This window comes from Suricata suricatta, chromosome 7 (genome assembly GCF_006229205.1).
Source record: "Suricata suricatta isolate VVHF042 chromosome 7, meerkat_22Aug2017_6uvM2_HiC, whole genome shotgun sequence".
NCBI lineage: Eukaryota > Metazoa > Chordata > Mammalia > Carnivora > Herpestidae > Suricata > Suricata suricatta.
The window spans coordinates 24,208,508-24,222,810 of record NC_043706.1 but is presented as its reverse complement, the minus strand read 5'-3'; the positions used below and the strand labels follow the sequence as shown (position 1 = coordinate 24,222,810).

Genomic DNA, 14,303 nt, shown 5'->3' with positions numbered 1-14,303 from the left:
ATGTAAATATGCCTTATGCAAATAATATTACTGTTTAGCACTCCAGGAGCCCCTGTGTCCTAGGCTGGGGCCTGCATCCTTGGCTGGTTCCACAATGGACCCCTCAACAAATTCAGGAGTTGCATGTGAAAAGGGAGTGAGATCTTTTATTTCTAGTTATGACTCCACACGCTGGTGCTCCTGGGCTGCGATGTGACTTTGACCAAATAATACTGACTATTTTCTGCAAATGTTGGTGAGGCCAGGCTTGCACCCATTTAATTGGCTTTCTCGAATCTTCTTTGGAGCATAGCTATTTTGAGAAAGCTTGTGACAATTGAATTCGGATTCTCCCTGCACCTGTCTAAGAGGAAGAGGGATTTGTTGGCCAGGCGGCCTGTGGAAGTCAGACAGTAGCTTACTTTAATTAAGATACTGTGAGTCCCCTTCAAGTGACCAATTAGCCCAGTGAACCCTGCCTTTCAGCTCCCTACCTCCCCCCATCTCTGACATCTATGCCTCATTTTCCAAGGGGAAGTAGGCTGAATTTAATTTTGACTTTAAATGAGAGGCTGCAGATCATAAGCATATGTTTTGCATTTATTTTTTGTGTTTATTTGAACATATAACATTAAGTGTACCCTCTTCATCACTTTTAAATATACAGTTCTGTGCATTATGTATATTCACATTGCTGTGCAAGCAATCACCACGACTTCAGATCTTTTACATCTTCCCAAACTGAAACTCTGTCCCTATTAAGCATGAACACCTGCCCTCCCTCCGCCCAGCCCCTGACAACCCCCACTCTACTTTATGGCTCTTCGAATTTGACTGCTCTAGGGACCACATGTAAGTGAGATCATCCGGTATTTGTCCTTTTGTGACTGGCCTGTTTCATGGAGCATAACGTCTTCAGGTTCATCCATGTCTTGGCATGTCAGATCCCCTTCCTTTTAAGGCTGGGCAGTGTGTGACTGCACGCATATGTCACATTTTGTGTATCCATTTCTCTCTTGATGGACGCTTGGGTTGCTTTCACATTTTAGTTATTACGAATAATGCAGCTGTGAGCACAGATGTACAAATATCTCTTCAAGACTCTGTTTTTAATTCTTCTGAGTGTATACTCAGAAGTGGAATTTCTGGATCATACAGTCATTTTATGTCTAATTTTTTTGAGGAACCTGTTGTGTTTATTTTCTAAAGGGCTACAGAAGATGGATACGTGACTTCTCACATTCCTATGGTCAGATTTTTTAAAAAATCACAATAAAGCTCAGTTTCATTAATTACTTCAAATCTGAAGTAATTCACTGATAGAGCCTCAGTTTTGTTTTTTCTTACTCATTTATCCACTTCTGTGAGATATTTTATAAGCTTCTTTCTCTTTAAGATCCAATTAAATTAGGGTCTATTATTCTATGACCAGATTGTCTAATGTAGATGATATGGTCATATAATGCATACCCAGTATTATCTATGCATACCATATAATATATTCAGAATTATAAAATAATAGAAGCTCTACTAGACTTACTCCTTAAAGAACATTCTAAGCAGTGGATTATTGCTTGCTTTCTATCCCCATGGCACCGCTTACTAAGACAGTCTATGACCTTTCATTTTCCCATTTACTCACTCAACAAATGCTAGGCCCTTTGCCATCTGTTGTGGGCACCATTAGTCAGCATTGCCTGTCTTCATCTGGGGGACCTGTGTCTGTGCATTATTGCTCTAACCCCCAGATTGCATATGCAAATGGCCCCAGAAATTAGAGCAGGATGAAGATGGCTCCATGAGCTGGAGAGGCCATGGAGGCTTAGAGAGCCCGTGTCTTATCAGAGGGGTAGCCACTTGTTACTCTGTGGGAACGCAGACCCAATTTTCCAAATTGTCCTAACTCCCAGGAATGGCAAGAAATCTGGATTTTAAACATGGAATCTTCCAGTTTTAAAATGCTAACAACTTTTTCAGAAAAAAAAAGTAACAGATCGCACAGGCCAAATGAAAACACATTTGCAGGTCAAATGCAGCTCGTGGGTCACTAACTTTGAACTCTCCTTCAGCTGAAATGCTTTCCTGGATCACAAAGGCCACACCTTGTTTTCCCAGGGTGTCTATCAAGAAGGGATGAATGAACCAAGAAGTGAAAATAGAGCTGGGTTTCCAAGAAGCTAATGGAGCTCTACTTCTCAGCCTTGTACTTGCCTAGGCCCCTTCTCTGGGGCTATGTAGTTGGTGTTTTCCAAAGTAAGAAGTTTCCACCACAAGAACTGCTCTCTCTTTCCAGTCTGACTTCCCCTGTCACATTTCCCCTTATCTCAGGTGGCAGTGAACTGGCCAAGGAGATTCTTGGGAAACTGCTAAGGGAGGCTGAGCTGAAGACACATTTAGTTTGAGTCGAGAGGGATGTATTTGTGTGGTTAGGACAAGTAATGTCCATGGGCCACAGCCAGACTTCCCCATTCTGACCTCTGACTGGCCATAGGGTGAGAAGTCGGCAGGACCAAGTTGTTAGACCCTCCCCTGGGCCCAAGCCTCAGAGTCTATACCACTCCTGGGATCCTGCAATTTCCTGCTAACACCTGGGGTTTTCTCTGGCCTCCCATCTGAATCTACCCTCTTATGGATGATAAACCACCACTAGGTGTGCTCCCCTGGGCTCAAGACGGACTATGAGGTGGCTGTTTCCAGGGAGCATGAATGGAACGTGAGCCTGCATACATGTGAGGCCCTGAAACGTGTTGGATGGAGTCTGGGGGGGTAAAGAAAGGGAGGGGCCAGCCTTCAATGGGAATCTCAAATCCAAATCTAGTTTTCCCGGTCACTATGAAGGTATATTTTTCAAAGAAGGAGAAAAAAACATATTTATTCAATAGCTTATTCATGTGATTTCTAATATTTAACATATAAAACCTTTAAATATTTAGACCTCCATTTGTGCTCAAGCCCAGGACCGCACAATATTAAGACTGTTCCCGGGTTCCAGCAACTCTTACCCATAGTTGTTTGTGTCATCACTGTTGTGAAACTGTTGCTCTAAAAACTTAGTGGCATAAAACAACCACCTTATTATGCTCATGGATTCTGAGGGACAGAAATTTAGACAGGGCACAGCTTGTCTCTGCTCCACAATGTCTGGAACCTCATCTGAGGACACTCCACGGTAGAGGTGACTCTGGAATCGGGTCTGGTGGTTGGCTCTGGCAGTCAGCTAGGATCTCAGCTGTGCTACGGGCTACAGCACTTAATGTGGCCCAGGTTTCCTCAAAGGATGGTGGCCACAATGGAAGTGAACGTCTTATATGGTGAATCAGGGCTCAAAAGGCAAGAATCCCTGATGTGCCAGCATGGCTCAGTCAGGGAAGTGTCTGACTTCAGCTCAGGATGATCTCTCCATTCCCAGGTTTGAGGCTCACATTGGGCTCTGTGCTGGCAGCTCAGAGCCTGGAGCCTGTTTCAGATTCTTTCTCTCCCTCTCTCTCTCTGTCCCTCCCCTGCTCTCTCTCTCAATCTCTCTCTCTCAAAATAAATATTTAAAAAAATTTTTAAAAAAGGCAAAAATCCATGAGGACAAAGTGATAGATATAGAAGTAGTATTCTGTTGGTTACAACCAAGTCACAAGCCCATCCAGATTCAAGGGGAGGAGACATAAACTTCATCTCTCAGTGGGATGAGTATCAAAGAATCTGGGGGCTGTGTTTTAAAACTATCACTTAGGTTGGGGCACCTGGATGGCTTAGTTAGTTAAGTGTCCACCTCAGGTCATGATTTCGATCCGCAAGTCAGAACCTACTTTGCCTTCTCTATCTCCCTCTCTCTCTACCTTTCCCCTGCTCTCTCTCTCTCAAAAATAAATAAACATTAAAAAAACACAAAACCCTTTAAAACTACCACTCAGGTGAAAATATTGTTAGCCACTCTGGTGTTGCAATGTCTCCCAAGAATATATCTACTGGCAATTGAAAGAGCATTGCAAGGAAACTTGATATCTCTTTGAAATTTTAGCTCAAAAATAAAGGAAATACAGTATGGTTTATCTTCATATTTCAGAAATCCTAAAAATCTGTGTACTGGTCATGAATTTTTGAAGCTATAAGAAATTTTTCTAAAGTATTAATGATAAAAATGCTTTTGATAAACTGTTATAGGAAAGAATGTATTATGTCTTTCTATTGTCTAAATCAAAAATATCATGAAATTATTACCCTATCAAGAGACAATAAAGAATGTGCTGCCCCAAAAGTGCAGGTGTTTAGACTGTTACAGCATCATATGCACATCTTAAAGAATATTCAGGACACAAAGTGGTAATTAATCCTAAAGAAGGAAAGACCAACACAAGAAAGTGTAGTCCAGGATAATTTAAGGGAAAATGAGGGACGGATAGGATTTCAATAGGTAGAAGAAAAATGGAGGCCGAGGGCAGAGCTGAGTCTACTGGTCAACCCATATTGCCAGTTACACCTGACATCAGTTCTGATTGGCTCAGTCTCCACTCTGATTGGTCAGTGCCTGCCACAGCAGTTGGTAAATGTTTTGCACATTATCCCTGTCAGTTAGAAGGGACAATATTAACAAAGACACAGAGAAGGAATAATCTTGGCCTGTTTATCAAACGGTAAGGAAATTAGACCAGCTTGAGTCCAGCTGGGACAGTTATGGGAGGACAGCTGTTTAATTACAGTAAAACCAATTGTGAAGAATATTGAATGTCAAGCAAAGGAATTTGTACATAATTCTGCAACCAGTGGAGGGTAATGAATCATTCTGTAAAGTAAAATGGAGATTTTCTGTGTGTTTTAGGAAGATTACAGCAGTAGTAGAATGAGGGGGAAACTAAGGAAATCTTTTTAGGAGATAGTTGTAATAATTCAAGCATGAACTTATCAGATGTTAATGAGGGAACTAGTAATTTGGGCTTGTTTGTGTATCACTTCTTTAACTTTGGTTTTGTATGATTGGCTGAAAATGGACTATGTATTGAAGACCTCTACTTAAAAATGCCCCACTTAAAATCCTCTGGTCTCACCTCTTTCCAGGCACTAATGTTGATGCAGGGGGCAGTTCTGTTCAACCGGCTTTATGCTGAAGTGCCTTCTGAGTGTGTCTTCTCCCTTCCCATCCCTAGTTTCTCTGATGCAGTGGCGAGCTGGAGCATCCAGCCAGCCCACTGGGCACTCTCTTATGTACAACTGAGGAATGCAGGGTTATTAACATCCTCTGGAGCAACCATCCACTACTGGGGATGTGTGCTGTAGGGTAAACGCTTTCCCTTTTCTCCCCACCCCACAGTGATTTCATGGAGCTTCCCAAAGTTCCTGTGGGGTCGAATAGTCACCACATCGATGGCCACTTGGATTATATTGGCTTTCCTTCTCACTCTTCACCTGATCCTGACACTCCCCTCCTGCTCCCTGTGAATATCCCCCCAAATAAATCACCCATGCACAAGCCTTTGTTTCATGCTCTTCTCTGGGGAAGCCGAGGCTGAGCTAGAACAGGATCTTCACTTCGAGTTCTTTTGAGGCCACCATGGTGGGATCTCACATCATGTTCTGCTCCCATTAGAAACATCAATATGGCCACTAGCTAATATCTCCTTTTCACCTTTTAAATTAAAAGAATGAGGCTATAGAGCTGATGCAGTCCCATGTACTAAGCAGAGGTTGTTTTCTTTGTTGGTTTTGTTTTTGTTTTTGAGAGAGAGCATGAGCAGGGGAGGGGCAGAGAGAGACAGAGAGAGAGAATCTTAAGTAAGCTCCATGCTAAGCTTGGAGCCTGATATGGGGTTTGATTCCATGGCTCTGGGATCATGACTTGAGCTGAAATCAAGAGTTGGACGCTTGACCCACTGAGCCACCCAGGCACCCCCTACGCAGTGGTTTTAAGCATGTAGAGAGTAATTTGGAGTTCTGGGAAAAGCAGAGAATTTCGAGTTAAGAGATCTGGATTTGAGCATTGCTACTTACTAGGTGAGGGAGCAAGGAAAATTATCTAACTCTTCTAGTTTTCAGTATCTCCACCTATAAAATAGGAAAGTTAGTAACTACTTACTTTCTTAAGGTTCCTATAAGTACCAAACAGGAACAATGTATGTGTGGTACACTTTTGCTAATTGGGGTGCTCAACTTACATTCTCCCTTCCTCTTAGTTATGCGATCTCAATTTTGTTTGGATGAATATCCACAGTTTTCTAACACATCCCATGTTTCACACTGTCTCCCACCTCTCTGCCCAGCACTAGGGTAGGCTCTGATTGACTAAATATGAAGAGACCATTGTCATTTTCCTGGAAATGCTGATTGGGAAAAAGCAAAAAAGAGATCTGGGAGAGAAACTCCCGCAGTCCTCTGAGAGAGTAATCAAAAAAAAAAAAAAATCTCTCTTTGCCCTGAATATGAATGAAACAGCATGTAACTCCTAGAAATCTGTAGACATCATCTAGTGGCCTTAAGGAGGGCCAGCCTAAAGATGAAACAGAAAGGAACTGTGGTGAGATTACTGAACTTCTGAACAAAGCCACATCCAAAGCTTACATGACCTCTGGTCATTTCAGATAAGTGAGTCATTTTTTATTTAAATAAGGGAGTCAAGGGGCGCCTGGGGGGCTCAGTCACTTAAGCATCTGACTTTGGCTCAGCTCATGATCTCATGGTCTGTGGGTTCGAGCCCTGCGTTGGGCTCTGTGCTGACAGCTCAGAGCCTGGAGCCTGTTTTGTATTCTGTGTCTCCCTCTCTCTCTGACTCTCCCCTGCTTGAGCTGTCTCTCTCTCTCTCTCTCTCCCTCTCTATCTCTCACAAAAACAAATAAAACATTACATAAATAAATAAGTGAGTCAAATATTTTATTAAGGCAGTTTGAGTCAGGTTTTCTCTTACCAGGAATAGAAGAATTCCCAGCTGATAAAGTATGTAAAAAATGCTTTATAACTTGCAAATCACTATAAAAACGTTAGTTTGTACTGTTTTTATTATTACTGGTTAGCAACAGTCCATGCAGCAAGTTGAGAAAAATTCCTCTCCTGTTTTCATTTTAATCCAGTACAAACTTTTGGGAAGAAATTTAAATCACTGCCTTACAGCAATTTCAGAAATAGGTCCCAGCTAGATTAACTATATAGAGAGAAAGAAGCAAATGTAAAAAAAAAAAACAAAAAACAAAAAAAAAAACAACTATAAAACTGACTGAATTTTAAAATGTATATTGAACTCACAAGTCATAAAAGATTAAACTGTCAGAATTGGCCACATAAAAATAAAAATACAAAAACTACTATAATTCAGGGGAAAAATTACCATAAACAAAGTTAAAATGCAAAGACAACCTGGGGGGATTATATGGTAGATAAACTCACAATATATAAAGAGTTCGTATAAATCAATAAGAGGAAACCTCCTCAATAGAAAATAGGTAAACGATTTCATCACAAAATTTAAAGACCGTAAGAAAAGATGCTAAACATAAGATCAAAGAAAGTCAAGGGTTATCATTAAAAGAGATTACTAATAATTGTGATAATTAACACATATTCAGTACCAGGCTCTATAAGAATTCTCTCACAGAGATGTAGGTATAAGAATAATCATGATAGAGTTAAAACAAATGAAAACAACTTAAATGTCAAGCAACAGAAAATTGGTAAATACATTATGATATATTCCTATACTGAAATACACTGGCACCATTAAAAGGGATCCAATAAGCCTTTAAGTGTTAACATGGAAAGAAGCATAATACATTGTTGAGTTCATCAAACAATGTACAGAATGATCCCATTATATTAAAAGACATATTTACATATACATTTATGGTCTAGAAGTAAATGCCAACTATTAATAATAGTTATCTCTCAGGGACAGTTCAGTAAGTTAAGCTCTGACTTGGGCTCAGGTCATGATCTCACGGCTCATGGGTTCAAACTCCAAGACGGGATCTGTGCTGACAGTGTGAAACCTAAAGTCTGCTTCAGATTCTGTGTTTCCCTCTCTCTCTGCCCTTCCCCAGCTCACACACACTTTCTGTCTTTCAAAAATAAACTTTAAAACAAAACAAAACAAAAGTTAATGGTTATCTCTCAGGTATAAAATAACCTAGAGACCATTTTATGTAGTTTTTATAAAATGTATGTAGTATAAAAATATTTTTATCTTAAATAATTAAATGAGTGTGAATCAGAAAGATATCTGGATTGGGAAATACGTGGCCACCTTGACGGTTAAGTGCATTCCTTTTGTCTTTAGCCTCTAAATGCTGATGAAGCATCTGGCAGATGATAGTGACTATCGTGAAGAGTGGAAGGCAAGAGGAGGGACAGCATTGACAACCACACTCTAGTGTTTCAAAGCTGTGCATACAGCAGCACTGGAGGGTGGAGAGGCCATAGGGAAAGGCTTCCCAGGGACGTATGAGAGAAGAAAACAGAGCTTCCCCAACCAAGAAACTAGAAATGGAGAAATTTCACAATCAGCTCCAGGTGAAGTCTGGGACTTAGTTTTTTATGATCACTCTCCTAAATGCCCGCCTATAGTGATCCTAATTGGCTCCTTGAAAACTATGAGAAGTAGTCATTTTCCATGTTCTGGCTGTGAAGCCCAGAGGCTTCCCCATTTCCTTTGCCACCAAACCGGGAATTTCTTGTACCTGATCTCATCTCTTCCTGGTTCTTTGGAGTTGCCTTTGGACTAATTTTGATAACATGTCACACTGCTATGAACAGCCAAAGCCTGATATGATCCTATGAGGTAAGGCCTTTGGCTGAGTTGACATCTCCCTGTCCTTGTAGGAGGATTCTCATACAGAGTCATGACACAGAGGCATTTCTTTCTAGGAAGTAATTTTATTTGGTGCTTCCTAGAAACTATATATGGGTCATTATATATGAGTTGGGTTTATACCCAAAGAACTAAGCCCTGAAGGCCACATGGCATAGTTTTTTAAATATATTTTCAACTTTTTTTGTCTCCCATATATGGTAACACACAAACATGTGATCTGATTAAGTGGTCTCAGGTTACAGGGTCGTGAGGGATGTCACTTACGCATATACCCAGATTGCCTTGAGGTGTTTTTTTTTCCTTTACATTCCCTAGGGAGGGGACCCTACCACACCCCCACCCTGAGAACCTAGAGTTTGGAGTTCTAGATAACAAGCACAGGGAGGAATTACACAAACAAATAGGCTTTCCGCTCCGTCATCCATGCCTTGTCATTGACTTAGATGAGTTACGAGAAAGTTCTTTGGTTGAATCGTAGGCTATATAACTCAAAAGGATCAGGCAGTTTCAGTGTGTAATGTTTCAGACGAGAAAACTGAAAACTTAAATAATTTACCCAAATTCCTCCAAGGCCATGACAAACTTTGGAGCTGACGTGAGAATCCAGTCCTCCTCACGTAGCGTGGTTTCCACATTGCCATGCCACATCTTTGGCCGGCATGTCTCCAGTGGCAGAGTTTCAGAGTTTCAAGGATTTATAAAGAGTGACCTTTTACATCTTCACTCAAAATAGAGAATTGGAAATGAAGCTATGGCACTGAACACTTTTACTGTAATGCCTAGGATTGTTAATGACAAGAGTACTTAAGTATAATAGAGTCAAACAATGTAACTTTTGTTTATTCACCCATTTATCACACATTTATTCAGCATATACAACCTGCCAGGCCCTGGAGCAGGAAAAATAAAAGCACACAGCAGTATCAAGGAACCATATCACCTGGCAGTGGTTTTAAGCCATACATCCTTATCCAGTCAGTCTGGTCCAGCCCATAGACCCCTGACCATTGCACTGGTCTTGGCCACCCTTGTACAAAGAATTACTACATCAGTGCAGAAGACTCTCTTTCCTGCAGACCCTCTGGCAACATTCACTTGCAATAAGCTCTTAGAAGCAGCCCCTGTAGATGGTGGGCTGATGGAAATCTCTGAAAGTCAGGACATAAAGAAGTGTTTACTTCTTACATTTCATCTACCACTTGGATTTCTGCATCCTTTACAGCATTCACAGGAAGTCCTGCCAGTGGCATCATCAATTAAAACAATACCTAGTCCTAACCCGTGGAATGATTATAGACAATTGCAGTGAATCAGCAGATTCCAGCTAGTAAATTTTGGTTACAAAAACATGGTTATATGTTAGTAAACTCATAAACTACCATATGTGATGAACAGTTGTCTGAGAATGGGCTTTCCTTGTATCAGAATGGCTACCTGTATACTTCCTGAAACGTGTGGGGAAGCACCAAGGCAGGCTGGCCACTGACATCACTGATAGCCAGTTGTGTTGCAAGTGTCTCAACATTTGCCAGAGTCCATGTCTACTGAAAGAAAATGTGCATTGAAATCAACAACAGCAGGAAGCACCCTGTGGAAAGCTCTCTCCTTTGTTACCTGTAGTCCCTGAGACCACCTTCAACATGCTAAAGGCAAAAATCTGTCTCCACCACAGATTCGCATTATAGGGAAAAGTTACAGACTCATTTTTTATTTATTTTTGTTTAATTTGAGAGACAGAGTGTGAGCAGAGGAGGGGTAGAGAGAGAGGGAGACAGAGAATCTGAAACAGGCTCCAGGCTCTGAGCTCTCAGCACAGAACCCAATGGAGGCCTGAAACCCATGAAGACTGAGGAGATCATGACCAGAGGCAAGGTCAGATGCTTAATCAACTGAGCTACCCAGGTGCCCCCAGACCGATATTTTTTTTTAAATCTAGGTGACAATTTGGTCACTTATAACCAGGAATGAAGAAAGTTCTTTAAATAAAAGGGAAATGACATCAGAGGGACACTTTTAACTTTAGGAATGAAGGAAGAGAAACAGAAATGGCAAATTATTTGGGTAAACATAATTAACTGACTCCTTGAGTTCTGTAAACTGTAAACTATGGTTGAAGGCAATAATTGTAACATCTAATGGGTTTTCAATGCATGTAGATGCAATGTATACAATAACTACAATATATAGGAAAGAGGAAAGAGACGTATATGGTGGTGAATTTTTTACATTACTCTTAAAGTAACAAAGTATTAACTCAAATAAATTGAAAAATAGAGAATATATGTTGTAACCCCCAGTATAATCATTACAAATCTATAAAAAGATAAAGTAAAAGCCTCACAAAAAAAGGTATGTTAAAAGCCTCAATAGATAAGTTGAAATTGAATACTAAAAAGTAATAAAATAATAAAAGTAGAACTAAAGGAAAAACAGAGAAATGAAAACAGGTGAAAAAAAATAACAAAATGGTAGACCTAAATTTTAACATTTCAGTAATAAATATAAATGGCTCCTAAAATACCAGTAAAAAGACAAGGATTGCCAGAATAGTTAAAGAAAAACACTCAACTATATGCTGGCTATGAGAAACTCATTTTAAATGCATTGACATAAGTTAAAAGGAAAAGATGGAACAAAGATATTACTTGAAAACACTAATAAAAAGAAAACTGTAATTACTATGTTAATATCAGACATAGTAGACTTTAAAGAAAGGAAAATCACTGGGATAAGAAGGGACATTTGATAAATGGGTATTACTACCAACAAGTCCTAAATGTATATGTACCTAAGAACAGGACTTTAAAATACATTACTTAAAAATAGGTAAAACAGAAAGGAAAAGTAAAAAAACCCACAATTATAATTGGAGTCTTCAATACTTCTCTTTCAGGAGTTGATAAAACAAGTATATGGAAAATCAACAAGATATAGAACTGAACCAACTGATCTACTGACATTTTTAGAACACCTCCAAGGAACAACAGAAGAACATACATTCATTTCAAGTGTACATGAAACATTCACTAACATAGACCATATTCTGGGTTATGAGAAAAATCCTCATAACTTCAAGAAAATAAAAATCACACAAAGTATGTTTTCTGTTCACAACAGAATTGAACAAGAGATCAATAACAAAAAGATGACAAGAATATTTTCAAATATTTGTAAATTAAAACACACACACATACACACACTCTTCTAAATAAATAATCCATGGGTCACAAAGAACCTCAAAAGAAATTAGAAAATAGTTTTAGTGTTGTTTTTTTAGAGAGCGCTCATGCACACCTGCACATATAAGTAAGTAGGGGAGGGGCAGAAGGAGAGGGAGAGAGAGCCCAACATAGGGCTCCACCTCAAGACCATGAGATCATGACCTGAGCTGAAAGCAAGAGTCGGATGCCTAACAAACTGAGCCACCTGGGCCCCTACAAAATGTTTTGAATTGAATGAAAATGAAAACACAACATATCAAACTTTGAGGAATCCATTTAACATAGTGCTTTGAGAGAAATTTATAGGTTTAGATACTTATATGAGAAAGAAGAAAGATTTCGAATAAGTAATCTAGGCTTCTACCTTAAGAAAAAGGGCAGAATAGCCCAAAGCAAATAGAGGGAAAGAAAAAATAATGATAAGAGCAGAAACCAGTCAACCTAAAAAGAGTAGCAGTAGAGAAAATAAAAGAAAAAATTCGTTTCTTAAATAGATCAATAAAATTCTGTAAACTTCTAGACAAACACAGAAAATACAATATAAAGAATAAAAAAAGTAAATCACTATAAACTCTATGAACAAAAAGATCATGAAAAATACAAAACTATGTACATAATTTTGACTACTTGGATGAAATGGATGAAGGCCTCAAAGGCCACAAACTATCAAGACTCACCTGAGAAAAAATAGGCATACCTTAATAGTTCTATCTATCTGTGTTAAATAGATTGCAGTTTAAAACCTGCTAAAAAAAGAAAAATCCAGGCCCATACAGTTATATTAACAAATCTTACCCAATGTTTAAGAAAAACACCCAATTCTGCACAATCACCATCATACAGGAAATTCTAGTCAATGTGACAAGGCAAGAAACAGAAACAAATGACATACAGATCGAAAAGGAAGACATTAAATTGTCTCTGTTCTCAAACAATAGTTGTTTTTTCAGGAAACGATGTCTATATGGAAATTCCAAGGAATCTATTAAAAAAAAAAAACTTGTAGAATTAATACATGAGTTTAGCAAGATGGAAAGATATAAGGGCAACAGAAAAAAATCCATTTTATTTCTATATATTGGCAATGAATAATTTGAAATCAGTTATTTATTTATTTTTTTAATGTTTATTTATCTTTGAGAGAGAAAGACAGAGTGCGAGCAGGGGAGGGACAGAGAGAAGGAGACACAGAATCTGGAACAGGCTCTAGGCTCTAAGTCATCAGCACAGAGCCTGATGCGGGGCTCAAACTCACGAACCACAAGATGGTGACTTGAGCTGAAGTCAGAAACTTAACTCACTGAGCCACCCAGGCACCCCCGAAATCAGTTTTTAAAAATTTACAATAGCTCTAAAAAAAGATAAATAGTTGAGTGTAAAACTAACATGCAGAATCTATGTGCTAAAAGCTACAAAGTGCCAATGAAAGAAATGAAAGGAGACCTAAATAAATAAAAAGTCAATGTTTGTAGCCATACAACATTCATCTCAACAATACAGTTAAGATGACAAATCTCCCCCAAATTGATCTATAAATTTAAAGCAATTCCAATAAAAATTCAAGGACTGTGTATATAGACTAAGTGATTCTACAACTTATACGGGAAGGCAAAAGGACTAGAATACCAGGAAGTTCTTGAAAAAAAGATTAACCAATTTTAAGACTTCCTATAAAGCTGCAGTATTCTAAAATAGTGTGATATTGGGGGGCCTGGGTGGCTCAGTCAGTTAAGCATCCGACTTCAACTCAGGTCATGATCTCATGGTTCGTGAGTTCAAGCCCCACATCAGGCTCTGTACTGACAGCTTGGAGCCTGAAGCCTGCTTCAGATACTGTGTCTCCCTCTCTCTCTGCCCCTCCCCTGCTTGCACTCAGTCTTGCTCTTTCTCTCTCTCAAAAATAAACTAAAACATTATAAAATTTTTTGAAACAAATAAAATAGTGTGATATTAACAAAGGAATACACATAGTTCAACGGAACGAAAGAGTCCATATAGACCCACACAATATCATTAATTGATTTTTGAAAAAGGTACAAAAAATATTCAAAAGAATAGTCTTTTAACAAATGGTGGAACAATTAGACACTGATATGCATACAAATTAACTTTGACCTAAACTTTGTATTTTTTTTAATTTTTTAATGTTTCATTTATTTTTGAGAGAGAGAGAGAGGTAAACACTGTGAGCAGGGGAGGGTCAGAGAGAGAGGGAGACACAGAATCCAAAGACAGGCTCCAGGATGGAGCTGTCAGCACAGAGCCCGACACAGGGCTCGAATCCATGAACTGCGAGATCATGAACTGAGCCAAAGCTGGAC

At 39.2% G+C, this 14,303-nt stretch overlaps 1 protein-coding gene across 2 annotated transcripts in view; it reads left to right on the top strand.

The window, feature by feature from the left end:
- FAM50B (family with sequence similarity 50 member B) overlaps positions 1–14,303 on the top strand; it is a 48,732-nt gene that overhangs the window by 23,105 nt on the left and 11,324 nt on the right. The window contains exon 1 of one of the 2 annotated variants that reach the window (XM_029945551.1): positions 4,511–4,604. The exons of the other annotated variant lie outside the window; for it this stretch is intronic. The gene's annotated coding sequence lies outside the window, so the exon portion shown is untranslated. Of the gene's footprint in view, positions 1–4,510; positions 4,605–14,303 lie in introns of those variants that run through there. 2 annotated transcript variants of the gene reach the window in all.